Source organism: Gossypium hirsutum, chromosome A13, assembly GCF_007990345.1.
Source record: "Gossypium hirsutum isolate 1008001.06 chromosome A13, Gossypium_hirsutum_v2.1, whole genome shotgun sequence".
Classification (NCBI taxonomy): Eukaryota; Viridiplantae; Streptophyta; class Magnoliopsida; order Malvales; family Malvaceae; genus Gossypium; species Gossypium hirsutum.
Window position 1 is genome coordinate 79,010,592 of NC_053436.1, and position 14,286 is coordinate 79,024,877.

The 14,286-nt window shown below is 33.9% G+C and overlaps 1 non-coding gene across 1 annotated transcript; it reads right to left on the minus strand.

The window, feature by feature from the left end:
* Positions 1 to 787: 787 nt before the first annotated feature.
* On the minus strand, positions 788 to 894 carry LOC121213164 (small nucleolar RNA R71). Its single transcript, XR_005908534.1, has one exon. It is a non-coding gene; the product is annotated as a small nucleolar RNA R71 (small nucleolar RNA).
* Between the last annotated feature and the right edge of the window lie 13,392 nt (positions 895 to 14,286).

Genomic DNA, 14,286 nt, shown 5'->3' on the forward strand with positions numbered 1-14,286 from the left:
ATTATAAATATTTAAAACCTGTCGCGAATATCACCTACCAAGTTTTTGGCGCTGTTGCCGGGGAACTAGGATATTAGGAACACTCGATTTTTATTACTTTATCCATTCTACTTTATTTGCAATTTAAATTTTTATTTTCTTTTCTAATTTTTCTTTTATTCATTCCTGGCAGGTTTTTATAGTGTATGACTAGAAGAAACCCATTGGGACCATTACTGTTTGATAGTGAGATCGATCGCACAGTTCGTAGAAACTGAAGAAAAATAAGGCGAAGCTTACGATACACAGAGGAAGAGCAAGAGGACGATACTTCAACCACAACTGAGGACATGGCTGAAAACCAAGAAAATCTGCTACCTCCTATGATTGCTGCTAATCAGAATCCTGCTCCACGCAATATGTATGATTATACTAAACCTTCTTTAACAGGAACTGAATCAAGCATAGTGAGATCTGCTGTAGCTGCAAATACTTTTGAACTGAAACCTAAACTGCAAATACTTTTGAACTGAAACCTAACACAATTCAAATGATACAGCAATTTGTTCAGTTTGATGGTTTGCAGGACGAAGATCCCAACGCTCACTTGGCAAACTTTTTGGAACTATGTGATACATTTAAAATTAATGGTGTTTCTGATGATGCCATTCGCCTTCGGTTATTCCCTTTTTCATTGAGAAACAAAGCTAAACAGTGGTTGAATTCGTTACCACGAGGGTCAATCACTACTTGGGAACAAATGACTGAAAAGTTTTTATTAAAATATTTTTCATCGACTAAAACAGCTAAATTACGTAATGATATCTCTTCTTTTGTGCAGATAGATTTAGAAACACTCTACGATGCATGGGAGAGATACAAGGACCTCTTGAGAAGATGCCCTCACCATGGGTTACCACTCTGGCTACAGGTTCAAATGTTTCATAATGGCCTGAATCCTTTGACTCGACAAATGGTTGATACAGCCGCTGGTGGGACTATCAATAATAAAATACCTGAAGATGCTTATGAATTTATAGAAGAGATGTCACTGAATAATTATCAGTGGCAAGTCATGAGGACAAAGCCAACAAAAGTAGCCGGCATTTATAACGTCGATTCGGTCACCATGCTCTCTAATCAAGTAGAACTCTTGAATAAGAAAATTCACAGTTTTCTTAGTTCTTCACAGGTTCACCCAGTAATACAGTGCGAAGCAAGTGGAGGTGGATCGAACAATCTAGATTACCTACCCTATGGCCACAACATGGAGAACGAGCAGTTAAATTACATGGGTAATAATCCTCGATTTCAAAATAATCTTTATAGTAATGCTTACAATGCAGGTTGGAGGAACCACCCAAATTTCTCACGGGGAGGCCAAGGAAATCAACGACCACCACTACCTCCAGGTTTCCAACAACCACCCTACCAAGAAGAGAAAAAGCCGAACCTTGAGGAGATGCTAACAAAATTTATCTCGGTGTCAGAAACTCATTTTCAGAATACTAAGACAGCACTTAAAAATCAACAAGCATCGATCCAAGGGCTCGAAACTCAGATAGGTCAGCTCTCTAAATTGATATCTGAATGACCATAAGGTAGCCTACCGAGTAACATTGGATCTAACCCAACGGAGCAAATCAATGCAATTACCATTCAAGATGAGGAAGGGTTAGTTGTAACTGAACCAGAACAGAGGCAAGAAACTGTGGTAAGTAAAGGTAAGGGTAAGGTGGACCACAATGACCAGAAACCAGTAAGTAAAAAGTACAAACCTCGTGTTCCATACCCAAACGCGACAAGGAAAGACCGTACAGAAGAATAATTTGGTAAATTCCTTAAATTATTAAAGAAGTTACATATTAACTTACCGTTTATTGAAGCTCTTTCGTAGATGCCAAACGCAGTCAAATTTTTAAAGGAGCTTTTAACAAATAAGTGGAAGTTGTATGAGGCGTCGCATATGGAATTAAATGCTATTTTCTCAGCCATACTACAGAATAAGCTGGCCAACAAATTAAAAGATCCAAGGAGTTTTACGATTCCCTGTTTAATTGGTAGCCTAGATGTAAATAATGCTTTGGCTAATTTAGGGGCTAGTATCAATGTCATGCCTTACAAAATGTTTAAACAACTAGGTCTTGGGAAACCCAAACAAACTAGGATGAGTATTCAATTAGCCGATAAAACAATCAGATTTCCTAGGGGGATTATTGAAGATGTACTCATTAAAATTGAAAAATTTATATTCTCAGTTGATTTCATTGTTCTAGACATAGAAGAGGATAGTAATGTTCCTTTAATTTTAGGGAGGCCCTTTTTAGCAACCGCTAGAACAATAATTGATGTTGGCACAGGTGAACTCACACTTTGTGTGGGAGACAAAACAATCACCCTTCAAGCTCGTAATTCGAGTAACACATTGAAAATTGAAGGTGGTTGTATAAATCATTCTACTAAAACTGACCATGTGGTGCAACCTACTTTGCAGGAAATAAGTTCGAAGAACCTACAAGAGCGATGTTCAAGCAACAACAAAGGACCTATCTATGAAGAACGAAGGCTACAAATTGAGGAACTAGATGAATGGTGGGCACAGAAATCGAGAACACTCGATAAATCGAAACTGAGCTAGGACGAGCTCAATACATCACCAAATCAACTTAAGGTTGGAGACAAAGTACTACTAGATGCAGCAGATCCTTGCATTACCACTTCTGGACCTAATGAAGAAATTCCTCTCACAGTACTCAGTATTTTCCCATATGGTACAGTCGAGGTAATTCACCCCAAATTTGGAATTTTTAAGGTAAACAATACTCGTCTTAAACCGTATATTGATAAAGTTGATAGCAGGGATGAAGAGTGTAAACTCCTCGAGCCACCATGATCACACACCAGAGAGGTAGAGTCGAGCATAGACTATAAACAAGAGCTTCTCGGGAGGCACCCCGAACACTAACGGTGTTAACTTCTTTAAATTTTAGTCTTTAACATTTAATTCACTAACTGAGTCACTGAACACAGGATATTCAGAACCATGCGGCCAGGCACACGGGCGTGTCGTAGGCCATGCACATACCACGGGATGCAACACTGCCGTGTGAAAATAGAACAAAAATATTTCCCCAACACGGGATCCGATAAAGTTTCCACGACCGTGCGACATGGCCGTGGGCAATCCTGCCAAACTAACACGGGCGAGCAACACGACCGTGGCCACCGACCGTGGTCGAGCCTGTCAAAATAACACGGGCATGTGCCTGCATACACGAGCGTGGGAGAAGCGAACGGAGATTGACACGGCCGTGTAACATGGCCGTGTACACTAATGCGCCCAATTTCAAAGACCATGAAATGCACGGGCTGAAATGAAGGCACACGGGCGTGCCCTACGGCCGTGTGCCTCAATTTCTCTATAAACACCTATTATTTATTTTATTTTTATCTTTATATTTTGAAATTACTTTTTATTTCCTTTTAATACTATTTTATCTTGAGTTTTTACAATTTTTATTTTCGGCTATTTCATTACGAGTAATTATGCTCCATTATATTTCCTAAAGAGTTCCTGATTTTATCACAGTCATAAAGAGCTCCAAAGCTCATCATCAAATAGGAACTAAAAAACTCCAATGGCGAAGGACTTATGGACTAATGAACCTCTACCACCACCGGAGTATCCTCCTCCACTCTCATCATTACCTTGGCCGATTATTCTCCATAACTTCAAATCAAAAAGTTTATTCATCATTCAGGAAGTTTCACTTCTCTCCCTATCTTATGATTATTTATCTATATTTTTCAATATATCTATCTTTATACATTGAGGGCAATGTACATCTTAAGTGTGGGGGGTCTTTCATATCACATTAGAAATCCCTAAATTTTGTCTTATTCTCTCGTGAATCATTCATATCACTATTAGAATGAATTTTAATTAATTTATGATTTTTATTGATATGTCTTGAATTAAAATATAGGCATTTATCCATTGATTGTTTAAACTTTAAGACATTGGGGAATCAAGCATGATAAGTTGATTTTGGAAGAATTATAAACTTTTAGGTTGTTTCCCTAAGTTTAGGTATTATCATGAGTTGAAATTCACAAGTTTAAACATCAAAAGCCATAATTTTTGTGAGATCTTGAGCCTTTAAAGCATATTTTATTTCTTTCATGCTCACTTTTATTATGAGTGCGTCAGTATTGATTTGTTATTCTAGAACTTGCTTGATTATGCATGTCAAGACCACACCATTAGATTTGATATGTTAAGATGATAAAGGCACTTAAGTTTAACCCACTCACTCTACAAAAGCCTACCTTCATAATTAACCCTTAGTAAACCCCTTTGAGCCTGACAAGCCACTAATTGATTTACCCTTAATATTAACCCATAACCCATTATTGTTGAAATCCCCTAATTTGATCCCTATTTTTGTCGAGATTTGATTTGAATTAATTGCTTAGCTATGTTTTATTCTTAGTTGCAAAAATTAAGTTCTATGTTATTTGACTTGTTCTAATATATACATATATATACTTACATACATATTAGTAGTAATTCGTCATTCTTGAGCTTGAGTGTTAATTCCATATTCTGAGAAGAAGCTCACTTGTATTCAGCTGATAATTAGTTATTTTTCTAGTTAGGTGATTTCTTCAATTCAATCTCGATTCTAACCTTTTCTTTCAGCTTGTGACCACACCCCCTAACCAAAGCCACGTTACAACCCTCTAAAGACCTTTTTGATTGATGTATCATCTCAATATCTAGTGGTGGAGATTTGATTTTCATGCAAGCCTATGGTAATAATTTTTCATACTAACTAATGAGTGCTTTATTTGATGTCCTTAAACACCTCAAGTGATTTGAGTGAATCTTTAGTGAGGACGTTAAAATTCTGTGATATTTTGATCAAAAGTAATCACTTAGATAAAGGAAGACACCTATGTTTTCGTGATAAGATGCCCAACTTGGAATGTTTGAAACTTTGATGTACTTTTAGTTGAATTTTCAATGTATGAATACTTATGGATTATTTTAAGATATTATTGATAGGGATTATAAATTGAGAAGAATTTATTTTGATTGTGAGTTGAGGATTTTGCTTGAGGAAAAGCAAACGCTTAAGTGTGGGGGTATTTGATAAATCGTAATTTATACATGCTTTTATCCCATGCTTAGCACATTTATGGATGGTTTCTCCTTAGATTTGGAAAATTCACTGCTCCTAATTCTTTAATTTCATGTTTTATACTTAGGTGAGCATAGGAGAGTAAAAAGAGCAAGAAACGGGCCGAAAACGGAGAAAATTGACCCACATGAGGAATTAACATAGCCTGGACTTCCTCACACGGCCGTGTCACACGGCCGTGTCTCTTTGGCAGGATCGAAGCACGACTTACACGGGTAGACTACAAGCCCGTGTCTATTCAACAGCCTTGACCACGGGCTGGAGTAATCGCACACGAGAATGTCCCTGCCGAGCCCAAGTATAACTCTATTCGGAAAAAGGCCAATTTTGAGGGCTCTTAGGCATTCTAAAGCCTATTTAAACACCTAAGGAGGCACTTAAGAAGAGGACGCGGAGTAGGAAGTAGGGAATTACTCAAGGAAAGCCAATTGATCCATCTCAGAAGCGGGATTCATCATCAAGACTGAAGATCTCCCTTTAAGTTCCTTCAGGAGTTTTGGGTTTTCTTATGTTTTGTTATCTTTATGCTTTTGAAATGTTTTCTTTCATAAGTATGAACTAAACCCCCTAAATACCTAAGGGGAATGAAACCTAAGATGGATCTTATTATTATTATCTGAATTGTATGATAAATATTTGACTTGTTCTTAATTATATGTTCTTAATTCTTGTTTTGATATTCCAGGATATTGATTCAAGTTAATGCTCTTATTTAGAGGAGGAATAGACCCTGTCTAAGAGTAAATTTTTCATAATTAAGCGGAGTTGATTGCACACCTAGAGATAGGGTGATAAGATTTTTTCGGATTAGGGTGAAGCCTAATAAGGGGATCCATAGATCAAGTTAATGCAACACTAGGTGTTAATTAGAAAGAGATTTCAATTAATCAACCTAGGGTTAGACGTTATTAGTCTCGAGAGAGATAATAATATAACTTAGGGATTTCTACGGATCAAGTCAAATGAATAAATCGTCTGGTTCAGAGTCAAATAACAAGTGAAGTCTAGGTGGATTTTTCCTTGGGTATTGTCTTAATCAATCGAATTTTCCCAAAAGCTTTTCCCCAATTTCTCTTTGTGCACTCTTAGTTTAGTTAATTAGTTTAGATAAACAAATCCCTTAATTTTTAGGCTAGATAATAAAAAGAAGGTAATTACTAGTACTCTTGGTTCCTTTGGGTTCGACAATCCGGTCTTGCTAAAGCTATACTACTGTTCGATAGGTACACTTGTCTTCATCTTGATAATAGTTAGTTTCAAGAACGATTAATTATAAATATTTAAAACCTGTCGCGAATATCACGTACCATGGATGATGGAATGTGATTCATAGCATGAATGTGAAATGTTTGGAAATATGATATATTTAGGAGATGATAAATTTGTGCATAATTAGGTGTCTTGAAAGCAGTAAATTGAGGCTTAATGAATGTGAAATTTGCATGATTGATTTAGAGCATAATGAATATTGTAAGTATGATAGATGTTGCTATTGTATTGGCATGTGTTGGTCATAATTGTGGGTGTTTTGGTTGCCTTAGTATATTTTGTTTTGTGCCATTGAATTGATGTATATGTATGTGTGAATAAGGGTGGAAAATGGCTTGGTAAATAGCCTTTATTTTGTCCACACGGGCGTGTGTCTATCCCATGGGCATGTGTTTTGGCCGTGTGTCCCCTGTACCTTAATTTTGAGAAACAAAATGCTCAGAATTGGGCACACAGGTAGAGACACGGGCGTGTGTCTCAGTCGTGTGGATGGCATGGCCTCGAACACGGGCGTGTGCCCTGGCCATATGAAGTCTGCACCTATTTTATGAAAATTAATTTTCTACACGATCTAGCACACAGGCGTGTGACTTGGCCGTGTGATCCCAATTTGTTCATGAGTTACAAGTTAGAGAGTTACACGGTGTCGGAACATGGGTGTGTTTGACCACACGGTCTGATCACACGGGCGTGCAACCCCTATTTAGTGAAAAAATTTTCTAAGTTTTGTAAAAATTCCTAAAGTTCTCGATTTAGTCCCGGACCACTCCCAAAGCATGTTTAGGGCCTCGTAGGCTCGTATTAGGGACTTTATGATTAATTGCAAATGGTTTTAATTTGGACGAAAATTTATGGCTCGGAATTGTATGATTGTTTGTGTGGTAAGTCCAATAATGCCTTAGACCCTATTCTGGCATTGAATATGGGTAAGGGGTGTTACAATACAACCTTCTATTACAAGTTGTCTTATTAAAAACCTTTAACAAGAAAACTCAGTGCGACAAAATATTGGTTAAAGGAAAAGAGTACAACATGTTTTAGATTACGGCAACATCATAATACATCTTTGAGCTGACACATTCCAATATTGTATACTAGTCTTTCAAACATTATGGTCGGCAATGCTTCGGGATAAAGATATGCCAAATTATCACTAGAACAAATTTATTGAACTTTTACCTCACATTTCTTCTCCAGATCATGGGTGAAGAATAATTTTCGTGAAACATGTTTCATTTCACCACCTTTAATGTAACCACCCTTTAATTGAGCTATACATGTTGCATTATCTTCTATAAGATAGTTTGCATATTTTTCCTATAGAAGAAAATCACATTTTTTTTTGGATATGTTAGGTCAAGAACCCTAGCCAAACATACTCTCGGTTTGCCTCATGCATTGTAATTATTTCTGCATGATTTGAAGAGCTAGCTACTAATGTCTGTTTTGTTGAACACCATCATATGACAGTACCTCTATATGTAAATAAATATCTCATTTGAGATAAAATTTTATGTGGATGTGATCCAGCATTAGCATAGCCAACTAATATAGATTTTGAATCACCTAAATAAAAAAACCCCACACCAACATTTCCTCTAAGATATCTAAACAAATGATTAATTCTATTCCGATGTCTATATGTTGGAGAAGAACTAAATCTTGCTAGCAAGCTTACAACAAATGTTATATCAAGTCATGTGTTGTTTACAATATACATCAATGCCCCTATGAAACTTAGATATGATACTTCAAGACCAAGAAAATCTCCATTATGTTCGTAAGGACGAAATGAGTCTTTATTCACATCTAGTGATCTTACAACCATCAAAGTACTCAAAGGATGTGTTTTATCCACATAAAATTCTTTAATATTTTTTATGTATAAGTTGATTGATGGTCATGAACTCTATCCTTTAAATGTTCAATCTATAGTCCAAAATAGAACTTTCTTTTTTCAAGATCTTTCATCTCAAATTCTTTCTTTAAACAATTTACTATGTTTTAAGGTTCTTTGGGAGTTCCAATAATATTTAAATCTTCAACATAAATAGCAATTATTACAAAATCTAATCCAGATATTTTTATAAAAACATGTGGACAAATTGGATCATTTTTATAATTTTTTTTTCAACAAATATTCACTAAGATGATTGTACCACATGTGAAGCAATTATTAACACGTTTGAATACCTAAGAGATTAGGTTCACATATTAATTGGATGGAAATCCATGTTTTTACTAGTTGGTTAAGATTGCCCTAAGGTGACCTAATTCAATGGGTGTAGGAATTATTGTTTCAACAACTTACAAATGTTTTCAAGGTTTTATGTAAGACTCATGCATCATCTTAAAGCATATTGTTTGTTGCAAATGGTTTTAATATTTTTTTAATACAAAGATATTAATGAATGAATGTTTTTCCAGTTGACTGGGTCAGGTTTGCATCGTCTCAATCAGTACCTGATGCGTCTTGATTCTCCAAGATTTGCCAAAAAAATTCGGTTACAAAAAACTTATGTCCGTTTTCGGCTCACATGAATTATTCTAAAAAAATAAATTAATAAAATCTATATGGAGATGATAGTCCACATTCTAATTACATATCCCAAAAAATATTAAAAAATATTTTAAAAAATAATTACAACCACTTTAATTTCTAGGAATCACAACTTTGGAAAAAATATTTTATCATATAAATAGTAAAAAAAATATAATACATTCATTCACATACATAACCCAAAACATGCCAATAATTATAAGAATGTCACATCTTAAAAATTAACCAAACATGAAGGATAAAGAAAATTTCGACATCGGTTCATACTATAAACAAAGCACATTTTGACTCTAATACAAATTGTTGGAAAAAATCCAATTTTGAAAATGATTTTCTATCACAATGGAAATTTAAAATTTTAAAAATCGAGCTGATTTGTGATATTCATAACAATAAACTTTTCCCGAAAAGTGCATATGCTTTGTGTGTGACAGATCCTAGACATTCTCGGCTTTCAGTCGAACAACCTTCTCTGCTATTCTCGTACTACAAATTGCTTTGAGTGTGGATTCGAACAATTACAAATCAAACATAGAACCAAAAATAATTTTCTTAATTTCAGTAGCAAAATAAATCTCTCTCTATAGAAACCGATAGAATTGTTATTCCCAGAAAATAGGATTTATACTTGGAAAATAAATTATCATTATTTTTTAGTAGAATAACAATATTTCAAAGTTGTGTGTAACTTCTTGTATACATATATTTAGTCTTACTAGTGTCATCTATTTATAGGGAGATATATAAGAATCTTGGTTGAATTAGTAGAATACAAATAAACTAGAGTTGTCACCCCTCATATGTGATTCCTAGACTTTTAATCTGGGACTTTATAATTTAATAAAATCAAATACAAGTTTTTCTATTTCTCAAAATAAATACTATTTATTAATTTAAATAAATTAATTTTACAATTAAATAATTTTTTATCCCAATCTCAATTCTAAAGTCAAGACAACCTTATAATTCCACCCACTACTAAATCCGATCAACTAATATCCTATCCAAATACTAAAAGTCCAAATTCCACCAACATTTTTCTATTAAGGGCAGCACAACAAGAGGATAACAAAAATAAATTTAGCTTTGGCACAACAAGATTCGAACACGGGACCTCTGGGTAAGCTAAGGCTTTACCATTGAACAACATCAAATTACTTGACATGATTTAACAATTCAAACTTAAGAAAATTGGGGCGCTACAAAGAGATAGAAGAATTCTGGTTGAACTAGTGGTTTACAAATAATACTTATATGATAGAAAAACTAGTTCCCTAGTTCAACTAGGAAAGAGGGGCAGCAAACAGTAGCTAAATAAACTAAGGTTGCCGCCCCTCATATGTGCTTCCTAGACTTTTAATCCGATACTTTATAATTTAATAAAACCTAATAAATGTTTTTTTATTTCCTAAAATATTTTCAATATTATTTATTAAATTAATTTAAATTGGTTAATTTTCCAATTAAATAATTTTCTCATCACAATCTCAGTTCTGTTAGAGTCACAGTAACTTTACCATAAAAGAATTTATGAGAAAATATATTTAATTTTTATCTTCACCAGATTCACAATGACCAATTAATCTAATTCAGTTTTCGAATTTCAATTAATTGATTAAATAATAATTCAAAAAACTTAAATTAATTCTTAGGTCATTTCCTTACTTTGTGAGAAACCACATTCATTTCTAAATGGAACTTATTTCTCTAACTTTATCATTTCCATTCATTTCTATTCATTTGATTCTTTATCTAATTCATTTATGGTTTCAATAAGCTAACAGAGGGACCGATTAGACATATGTGATTAGGGCTCAAATGATTTATAATTAAGTTCTAGTTTTTCACCTATTAATTATAAACTCATTTAGTCACGAAGTCATTCCACTATATTATCGTGATTAAGCTCTCCCCAATTACATACCATTATGAAAGCTACTTGATCGTTGCTCGTCCAATGTCCTTGTCATAAGTGTGTTACCCTCATAGGATATCCTTAATCTCTTTGGGATAAATCTGTTCTCCTAATATGATCATATTTTATCTCGTGGTAACCATTACATCTTCCTTCATGAAAAGTTAATTGCTATCGTATAGTAATTAAGTCATTTATCAAAAAGACAAATGACTCGTGATCACGTTTACTTTTCGTCTATCATGTAATATCAATGAGAGGGTATTATTTACTCATGTCTTGGGTTATAAATTTCACTATTATCAATTATGCTACATACTATAGAAGTTGTATACCCAATGTACCAACTTTTAGTTTCTTATCTATTTGAACTTAAGCTTTTACTTGCACCAAAGTATATGAGTCACGCATACGTAGTCGATTATCCACTCAGGATTAAGATATGTCACACTATTAACATCACAAGTGAATAAATCTATAAACAGATTCATAATCTATTCTACTAGGGTCATATCTAATATACTATTGGTCTAGTCAGTCATATCTATGTCTCTATCTTCTGGGAGTCATTCGCTTTGATGCCTAAGACAAAGCATCTCCCCATTTTGACTTGATAGACAACATATTAGCATTTCAATCAGTTTGCTAATTTTCGATTAGACTAAGGGCATGTTTAGGTTCATCTACTAATACAAGTTATCTTCCGGTATGATGATCCGACCATGTAATAGCGTTTAATATTAGTTAAACATTAGATAACCAATGAACCAATATTTGTTTTCATTTTGTTTTGCGTGTAAAAACCATTGAGGATAATATACAAAGGGTAAACTAATCTAAATGAAAAAATACGAGTGTACATAGACGAAAATACTACACTTAAGGCTCCATATCCAACAATAAGGGGTGAAAACCCTATTATATTTAACTAGGGTGTGTCGCCCCCTTCTTCTAGTTAAACTAGAAGACTAGTTTTTCTATTACATAAGTATTATTTGTGTTATATTAATTCTACAAGGATTCTCCCATCTCTCCTTATAAATATATGACACGGGTAGAGCTATTGACTCAAGAGTTAATACAAGTTTTTAATATTGTTATTCTGCCAGAAAATAGTTAGAATTTATTTTCTAAGTCTAAATTCTATTTTCTGATAATAACAATTCTGTCGGTTTCTATTGTGAGAGGTTTTCTTTTCTATTAAAAGTAATAAATTATTTCTAGTTTGTGTTTGAATCGTGATTGTTTGTTCCCACACTTGAAATAGTTGATGATACAAGAATAACGGGGGAGATCATTCGATTGAAAGCTGGGAATGTCTAGGATCTACTACACACATAACACAGGTTTTTTTAAGAAAAAATTATTACAATAAATATCACAAATCAACTCGGTTCTCAAAATTTTAATTTTCAACTATGACAAAAAAACAATTTTTAAATAGAATTTTCTATCATCCATTGTAAATTTTCCTAAGTTTGGGAATATCACAATGAAATAAAATAAATTTATAGGCAAGATTCAGGTTAACTTTAATAAAATATAGGAAGATGATTCAAAATTCCAGTAGTTTAATTAAAATTTTAAATAAATATAGGAATTTCATTTTTTTAAGTATTATACATGCTTCTTCTTTTTTTTTTCAAATTTGTTGGTATGTTTTTATAAGGAATTTACATTAAATTAATTTTTTTAAAAAATACATAATCAACAATTAACATATTATTATAGTGATAAATCGAAGCTTATAACTTGTGTTACATTAGAATTATTTTCTTAAGTATAACTTTAAATTGCTATAATTTACATGCAATAAAAAAGAAATTGCTAAATTAGGTTTTTTTTTAGAAATATATACTCAATTAAAACGCAAAATAAGTCCTATAGGCCGTTATTTTAATTAATTAGGCCTTTAGGCTAGTTTTCAAATTAATTAAGGAAATAGGCTGATTTAAATGTAAAGCGCGCTTAGTAGGACGTGCTTTCCAGAAAGCTCGTTCAACTGGACATGTTTTCGAGCAACAGTAAAAAAAAGACAACGGCTTTTTGAATGTTGCCGCGCCAACGATAAAAAATAAATAAATACTTCCAACAGTTAATTTCTTTTTACCATCTAATTACCCCTTAAATTTCAATTTTTTCATTCACATCCATCTTTCAACTCTCTCAAACCCTCTCAAGTCTCTCATTTTAAAGTTTTCGATATTTTAATCTAAATTTTTTTTAATTATCTCATTTTTATTCGTATAAATCAATTTCTCACGAATGACCACCTCTCTAATCCACTTCGACAACAAGCATATTTTTGTCGCCCAATTAGCAATGGTAAACTAGAAATTTAAATTTTGTTAATTTCAATAATGTTGAATTTATTTTTTAAATTTAAATTGTTTTTATTATGTAAACAGGCGGATGATTCAGTCATAATATGGGAAAGCCTGCGATCTTTGAAATTCGTGGCCACTTGCAAGCGGCTGAATTTTTACATGCATCTCGCATGTTTAAGGGCTGCAAACTCAATTTGGCACTAATCAACGTGTTGGTGGAAAGATGGAGGCCCAAAACACACTTTTCACCTTCCATGCGGCGAGTGTACAATCACACTCGAAAACGTAGCATTACAACTCGGTCTTTCAGTGGATGGGCCAGTCATCACTGGATTAGCGATCGTTCTGGGCAAAGTGGGCCTTTGCCAATCACTATTAGGTAAGGTCCCAGACAAGTTCGAAGGTGGTTGGATATCGATGAACTAGTTGAAGGATAATTTCAACGAGCTCCCTAAAGGCCTTGAAGATTGAACGAAGGAGGTCATAGCACAATATGCCTAAGCATACATCATGAGGTTAATCGGTGACATTTTAATGCCCGAAAAATCTTAAAATTTGGTGTACGTAAGGTGACTACTACGTCTAGTGTACTTCAATGAATGCGAGAAACTAAGTTGGGGATCTGCCGTATTGTCCATGTTATACCGAAAGATGTGTCGGGCCACGATACTAAGTGGGATACTAATCGGTGGTTGTCTGCTCCTACTGCAATTGTAGGCCTAGTGGCGACTACTGTTTTTACATCCCAAGGTGACCGGTCCATATATGTTCCCGTTGGTGACGAGGTAAACATCATTTATTAACAAATACGTAGTCTGTATAGTAATTGTTTTTATAATATGTCTCGACTAACATATCGCTTGAATAGGTGGAACCATGGGCAGAACTAAGTGGGACTACCTAAGGAGTTAGAAGATATTAGACTGTTGTTAGATCGCTCAGAAGCCGAGGTTAGTTAATTATTCTTTCTAACCTATATTAATTATGTAATAATTCGTAAAAATTCATACATAACTATATTTACAATTTTAC